Source organism: Oryzias latipes, chromosome 13, assembly GCF_002234675.1.
Source record: "Oryzias latipes chromosome 13, ASM223467v1".
NCBI lineage: Eukaryota > Metazoa > Chordata > Actinopteri > Beloniformes > Adrianichthyidae > Oryzias > Oryzias latipes.
In genome coordinates this window covers 24,281,872-24,290,155 of record NC_019871.2, presented here as the reverse complement: position 1 = coordinate 24,290,155, position 8,284 = coordinate 24,281,872, and the positions used below count along the sequence as shown (strand labels likewise).

General features: G+C 38.4%; 1 long non-coding RNA gene across 1 annotated transcript; it reads left to right on the top strand.

Annotated features, from left to right (window-relative positions):
• The first annotated feature begins 5 nt into the window (after nucleotides 1-5).
• On the top strand, nucleotides 6-8,284 carry LOC111948485. The gene is made up of 3 exons (XR_002874497.1): nucleotides 6-204; nucleotides 6,728-6,936; nucleotides 7,111-8,284. It is a non-coding gene; the product is annotated as an uncharacterized LOC111948485 (long non-coding RNA).

The window sequence follows — 8,284 nt, the reverse complement described above, 5'->3', positions numbered from 1 at the left end:
GTCAAAACGAAGGGGATCAAAGAGGGAAGACGTGGGATGAGATGTCTCACTGCTGCGTCACCCCGCTTCGTTTTGCTCCTGTTCGGTTTACCTCCACCCAGAGTTTACAGTTTAATGCCACTTTCAAGAAACCAAGTTAGATGTGACACACGAGGAAACGCGGCAAAGGAAGATTTTTGTAACGATTGGAATCCTATTTTAGAGGTAGGAACAGTTTGTGTTGTCCTGGTTGCACTTTACGCTAGCAATGGTTCTGTGATCTGAGGTTCGAGAGTCACATGAGGCTCTTTTCCCCCTCCATAGTGGCGCTCTGGCTAAAGAGAAAAATACAATGATAATAGTTTTTAGAAGTAAGGGCTCCTTAATTAGCATTGATTTAGTTTAAATTAGTTAAGTTTATAAATGTATGGCATTCATCTCTGCTGACCTCAAGAGTATGGTGGCCCTAAAAGGCAAATCCCACCACTGAACGCAAAACATAAAAATCACAAGGCCAATTAAAAAAAGCAAAACAAATAATAATATTAATACTAATAGAAAAAAAGTTACATTTTTGAAATCAAAACACCAATAAACAAAACACAATTGCAAAAAATAAAATAAAAAATACATACAAAAGAAACAAAATAAAAATAAAACGTTACAGAAAACAAAAGGAATTTCCAGAAATCAAAATGAAATGGAAAACAATGAAACACAATAAAAACAAACAAACAAAAGAGGTAGGCACTAAAGGACATCGTTGATTGGATGATGTGATTGACAAACATCATCATTCAATCATTGATTATCCCATACCTTATTCAGTTACTTGAAAACATTTTTTTTAAAACATCTGCCACATAATCTGTAGAATTAGTCTCCTGGAGTTTTCAACATTTCATTGGACATTTCATGTGTAAAGTATTTTATTTTAAAGAGAAGTCTTATAGGCCTCTTTAAAAAAAAAAAAAAAAAAGAATACATATTTGGAAAAATGCTACTTTTTCTTTCAATTTTTTTTTATTCATGCCAGAAAAGAAATATAATTCATATTTTTTTGTATACAAGTAACAGTACAATAAATAAAAAGCAGTATTAAATTTCCCCAAAGGGTGAAACAAGCAGGAACAAGCTGGTCCCCGGTGCTAGGACATCATAAAAGCATCGATGACCTTACCATAGAAAAAGATCATTGAAGCCACACCAAACAGTGGTGTAACAGGGAGGCATATATTTTTTTTCTACTGGCTGACTTCTAACATAAACAGATTAAAAAAAAACGTCTTTTAAAAGTTACTTAACTGTATCTTTTTTGTTTTAGCCCATATTGAGTGTTTTACCTTGAAAAGGCTGGGCTTTAAAAGCAGACACACATTAAGGTTTGTGTTCTCTGTTTATCGGCCTGAAAGCTTCATTTGAGCTGCAGTTTTATAGATTTATAGTTTGGTAGTTTTTTGTCTCGGAGAGTAGCAGTGAACACAAATTTGATGCTAGTGTGGCTGTTCTATAATGGAAAGAAATATTGTCTTTATGCTTTTTTAAGGTAAAGGTTTTTGGTTTTCTTTTTTGAAATTAAGTCTGAAATAAGTTTGAACTCTGTAAAGCACTTCCTTTATTATAAAAGTGTTTTATAAATCTAGTTTGATTAGATTAGATTCGAGTAAATTATGTCCGGGAAAAAACAGCGTTTTTATTTAACATTTTCATAAAACAAGCAGAAAGAACTTCTGACCATTTTCAAAATAAGAATATTTAATGAGTTGGCAGCATTCCCATGTAAATCTACTGCATTAGATTGTTTTACTTTTTAGAGAATCCCTTCTTCTGTGGGTTCACCCTGCTTGCTTTCTAGTGTTGATCTGTCTTTTCCCGATCTTCCTCTGTGATTCTGTCATTCCTTATGAGTTATTTGGTGTGATAAAATCTGTATAATAGGACGAACACACACTGCCGTTGGAGAAAGTTTTCAGTGTGACATACAAGTTACTACTGCAGGCCACAAGCTCCCTGCTGCCCTCCATTCCAATGCTTCCACATGTAGACAAATAGATCCATGGACGTCTTTGTTTTCCTCGTCTGAGCTGGAATCTGGATTAAAACTGTACAGCTGGATAGCTCCAATATTGCACACCATTTTTGTTACACTGGTGATGTTAGCTTGGGGTTATAAGGGGCTGTAGGCTAGCGGGAGATTATGTAAACAGAGAGCTCTCAGCAACAGGTAGGGGAAGGGGAAGGGGAAGGGGGATGGGTTTGCTCTACTGCTTCTTTTGCCAAGTCTTTGTTTCCTTTTAATAGAATGTTCAATAATGTATTTCTTTGCTTTGTTTGAAGGACTTGCATTTGATTTTGTTTTTTTACTTGCAACAAATCAGTGGTGTGTTTACTCCTGGGCGTACTTTTTCAAATGAGTGATAAAAATTAAAAATGTTTTGTCGGGTGGACAAAATACTTTTATTAAGGCTGAATTGCAATCCTTGAATGACAAACGCACAGATTTACATCATACCACGAACAATGTCACTGCATTTAGAAAACTCAATTCCAGTTGTAGAAAAACCATATATGTTGCAATACTGTTTCTCAGAACCTGTCCTGTTCTATATTGTTGAAATACTTCATTATTTATTTATTCTTTATTCAAACTACAATTTTACTGAATTTCCTATTTTTGAGGTCTTTAATTAGAGTTATTATTGGTTTAACCCTCAGAAGCCTTTTTGTGGAGTCCTCAATCTTTTGGTGTCCTTGACATTTCCTTAAAGTCCCACTCTGATCATCTTTTGATACATTCTCAAAGCGTTCCCAGTGGTCTTTTAATTACGGTATGTTTTAAAGTTTTTAGACAAAAGCAAAAAATCTGTCTTGTATTCTAGGACATAGCTTCTGCAGAGCAGCAGTAGTTCATTAAAGTGTGCCTCTGAATTGTGGATTCGACCGTTGGCGCAGACCAGTCCCACCCTCTCTTCTCCTCCCTGTTGCTGAGAGCTCTCTGTTTACACACTCTCCTGTTAGCTTCCAGCCCCTCATACCCCCCAACCTAACATTACCGGTGCAACAAAAATGGCGTGCAATATTGCAGCTATCCAGCCGTCCAGTTTTGATCCAGATTCCAGCTCAGACAAGGAAAACAAAGACATACATGGATCTATTTGTCTGCAAGTGAATGCATCAGAATAGAGCAGAGCAGGGAGCTTGGATCCGCCCAACGTATACGCTCTTTTTTTAAAACAGATTTTTTTCCTAATTCACAACAATTCAAATAAAGAAATACTCAGAAATCTAAATATAAGCTCAACTTTCTTTACAAATGTCCTCCATCATCAGAAAAATGCCACAAAAACATGTTAAAAACACCACAAACAACGTTCATTGGAACTATAAACATCTACTTTGTTTGCTTTTCAATCATATTTTAACACTGTAACATGGTACACTGACCTTTTAGAACATAAGTTATTAGTTTCCTAAAAAAGGATGTGTCAAATGTCAAAGGGTCATGATCATGCTTTCCCACGTGCACTTGTCATGCATGACTCATACACCACACGTTGTCGTAAAAGATAGATCCACACCTCTTTACCCACAGGGGGTCAGTGTTCATCATTTCTACAAAGAGTTCATATTGTTATTCATCAGAACCAACGTCGGTTTTGTTTTTGCCTCGGTCTATTTTAAATTACTTTTGGACCTGGAGACGGCAGCAGCACTTAGGGAGCTCATTTATATGTTTTTTACATATCCCAGTTATAACTTTCATTTGCGGTTGCAGCCGCTAACTGTTTTCACCGACATTGGTTCTCAGAAATATTCTGTCCACTGATTTCCATTGAGAATCGTGTCTGTTTCTGATGCAGTGCAGCTCTCAGCTTTTTTAGTTCCCTTTAAATCCTATTCAGCTTTAGTTGAGGCATGCAGCTATGCAGTTTTGGAACTGGCCTTGCTGAAGAGTTTGCTTTCAAAGAGCGCCGAAGCATCTGTCTGTGTCTTCAGCTGTCAGCGTCTCCAGGATCCTCTCTTGTTCACATCTTGTCCCTGTCTTGCTCTAGACTTTTGAACGTACTTGTGAAGTACTACCTTAAACCTAGTCACATAAACCTGTAGACCTCTCATACGGATGCTGCAGATTTTTGTGTTTCTTTGCCCAAGGAGGGTCATAGATAGGAGCGGCTACATCTTAAGGGGAGTTCAGGTGTCTTGCAGTTCCCTTAACCCTTGAGTTATCTTAGATGACCCCACCCTTACATTGACGTGTTCTCCCTACCATGACAAAGGTGGATAAAGGTGGAAAGATTTCATGTCATCCATGGACACCAGTGAAGATCACAAATCATTGAAGAAAAAAGGTTCAGAGCACTGTCTAGTGGGTCTAGATGACCCAACTCCCAATGGTAAAGTGCCTAGGATAGCACAATGGTTATGGCTCGTATGGCCATGGATATGGAACACACCATTGTTGTGCATGTGGTAATTGCATCTTGAAGTAACTATGATGTAAGTTCCATGCACTTCTGACGTATGGGTGATCCTATGGTACGCTGCCCTTACGCCCCTCTGTAATATACAGTAAGGTGCGATGTGGCCCCTTAATGACTGCATGCACAGAGTGTGCACGTGATTCATAAATGCCCATAGGATACTGACAAAAAACTACACACTGATTGTTTGATTTCCTCATGACGAGATTTGGAGGGAAGAGTTAAAAGAATTGGGAATCTGCGTGACATGCCTGTGTTTTACATACTGCACCCTTAAGTCAGTGTTTTTCAACCTTTTTTGAGCCACGGCACACTTTAACCTTGACAAAAATCCCGCGGCACACCAGCATCCAAAAAAATAGATAAATTAAAAAAAAGAAAAAGCTCAGTCTGTATTGATCTACAGCCGCTCTGCAATCTCACATGCATTTTTGTGATAATTGTTGCAGAAAAAGCTGGAAGCTGCAGCTGTTTTTTCTAAAAGATGTATTAAAAATTAAGTCAAAAGATTCAAAAACTGTTTGATGTGCGTTCGTAGTTTTAAGACGTTAAGAGAAGAGACTCATTGTGCGCTAAGACAGTCACTTTACGGCATCATGGGAGATGTAGTGCCCGTAATCCGCCGACAGCAGAAAGACCAGCGTCTTTGAGCTTCATCGTTTTGTTCACTTGTTCCAGTCTGATTCCAGATTCTGTGTAAAGCTACACCGCTAAAGACGAGCTTTAGCTGGTATTTTTGTTAGAACAGAGAGACTTTTTTGCGCTAAATCGTAACAAGGAAGTGAATACTTTAACCACTTCTGATTGGTCAGACTGATGACATGTGATTAAGCCTTCAAGAATGATTGGTGGAGACGGTTAAAGGGGCGGGACTTTTCCTTGCACAGTTATAGCTGCAGCTAAATCGCGGTATCCCGTTATTCTTATCAAAATGTCTTTAATAGAATCATATAAACACAAAGAAAAAATAATTTTATGATATTTCATATTCTTAACTTCTCAGTGTTTTATCAGGGCCTGTTTGGATGAACAAAGAGCTGATTTCCTGGAGATGGTAATTGCTTTTAGATCAGTTAATGAGGGCAATTTCTCACGGCACACTTGACCATCTCCCACGGCACACTAGTGTGCCGCGGCACACTGGTTGAAAAACACTGCCTTAAGTTACCCTTGGGCGGTTGCATAAATGTTTGCTATAACCCCTCATTTGCAGCATTTACTCTTAGAAACTCATAACTTGTACGTCACATGTACACTTCACAACTTTTCCAGTATGTTGGTGAGCAAAGTTTGGTTTCTCTGATCTTTTGCAGTGAGATTAAAGAGCATGACAAGGTAAGCTGTGCTGCTCGCTCTACTGCCGCATGCTTGTGTGTCTTTGTGTCAGAGCTTTGCGGCTGGGCAGATTGAATTTATCTGTAGCACACACCTGGAGAACAGCCTTTGTGAGGGGCTGATTTCTTTTTGTCTGTTTGTTTCGATTTTGTGTAAGCTGCCATCTCTGGTGTAATAACTCTGCTCTCACCTTTCTACTTTCTTGAATTATCGACAGAAGCAGCTCAGTGGGTTGCAGCAGTGGTACGAGGTGCCATAAAATGCCAAAATCTGACGGCAATCCTTCAACAAGGCTGTGTGTTTGTTTATCGCAAGGAAGGGAGGGAGAAGCAAAGTTGTTCTGAATGGGGAAAAATCCAAAGTCTGAACGTGCTTTTTAAGGCAGCAAATAAGGTGGAAGCTGAGTGAATTCAAAAGCAAGAGAGAGGAATATAGAGTCTGAATAACAAACATCAACAACGGCATTAATGAACATCAGAAAGAAACCTGTAGAAGTGTAGACCAGCATTCTGGTCTTGCAGGGCTTTGTGTTGCACAAACGTGATTGTCCACCAGGGGGAGATGTTTCTCCACAAATTAACTAGGTGCTTTTTCTTTATTTTTTTTTCATCCAGTCCCCCGTTTCTGTCAGTAATTGAATTCCATTTGGCCAGTACAGTGATTGATGGCAGTAATGAATTCACACACATGCACGCACACACACACACACACACACAGTTTGGGTGAATTTTAAATATATCTCTAACGCGGCAAATCCCGAGTTTTACCTTAATCTTACTTTCCCTTAACAAACTCAACACCTACTTTAAAGTGTGCATGCTCACACACACAAACACACACACTCCTTCTTTCCTTGATCTTTTGTGCAGTTTTTACATTTGTGATGAGGACTTTTGTTTTTCTGCCACAGATATTGATTGCTTCTGTTTCAGCATCCCACAGAGCCATTTGCATGTGCGCTGACGAGCTCATCTCCAAGGAGTTTCAGAGAAGTATTATTGGCTTCCTCTTGGTTCTTTCAGCGCTTGTGACTGACAGATGAGGCGCTGAGTTACCCTCAGCTCTGAAACTCATCATCAGCCCGATAGCAGATGAGATCAATGACAAGACAGGCCTGCTGGAGACCAAGAAGTAAGAAATGGTATGACTGTTTTGTATCTGCCATGGATCCCGTTTAAAATTTCTCCTGGGTGTTTATGACAGCAACATGCTTTCTGTTGTAGATTACTTATAGAGAAATTAGTCAGCCACCACTTTAAAGCAATATAAAGAAGAAAGTTTGCAGTAGATGATGTAGCCTTCTTTCTTTTCACAGAGACTGAGATTCACAGAGACTGTTTTGGTTCCAAAAGCTGCAGGATTGATCATCAACGTGGTGAAAAAAGGCTGCCTGTGGCATGAGCCTGAAACATGAGATCCACCAGTGTGGTTAACAGTTTGAAAAAAGCTCTCTTCCCTAAAATACTGCCTTCATTTTTCTCCGGAGTTACATACTTTTCTAGCAGCAACAGCAGCAGCGCATGCTGTTGTCAATTAGCTCAGTTACAAGCCATTTAGCTGTCAGTACGGTTTTAGGACGGCTCTGCAGGAGGTATAGCTGAAAGCCACTGGCTGGAAACGGAAATAAAAGCTAAAAAAAAAAAAAAAAAAAAAACTCAAATAATCTAAAGATTCAAATAGAGAACTTATTACAACATATTTTTCATGAAATTAGTAAAACACATTTAACTGTTTACCTGCAACTTTCTGATGTGAAACTTGTTCAGTTTTGAAGTATAAAAACTAAAATACTCCAAATTAAACTGCCCAAAAGTTCTGTAAAAAATGTTATGTCAGCTACAGAACCCAAAGAAATTGACAAAAGGGGAAAGATGCCTAAAAAAAACCCCATAAAAATGTGAAATGATTGCTGGAGTTGATGCATTCTGGTCTGTAATATGATTAGCCATAAAATTAATGTCTTTCAGGCTTTGAGATGGGTAGAGGTTCTCCAACCTGTAAAATATGCGAAAAGAAATGTGTGAAACTGTAGAAACCCATTCTCTCATCATCAAATCACAAAGACCTTGCAAATGTCAGGAAAATAAACTGTTTCAAATGTGTCCAGACTGCAGAGAAGGGACAACTTATGGGGTGTTGCCAGAATGGAGTTCAAAAGTATTTTTGATGGTATGGAGGTCTGTGAGGCTGCAAAAGAAAGACAGCTTGCATTGTCTCCAAAGATCTGTAAATACAGAAAACTATAGTTTTAGAGTACATGTTCCCCTCTGGATAATGTCTGTTTCAGGGAAAGCCTTGTGTATTTAATGGGATTTTCCAAATGTTTGGCTGGCAGAAATGTTTTTCTATACTCCAGTTTCATCTGCTAATTTTCTGGGCTTATTGAAACTGTGTATTTTCTACCATTATTATTATTATTATTATTTTGAGATATGATCTGTAAACCCATCACAGCTTTAATTAAATATACGGAGAAGGTTTGAATCATA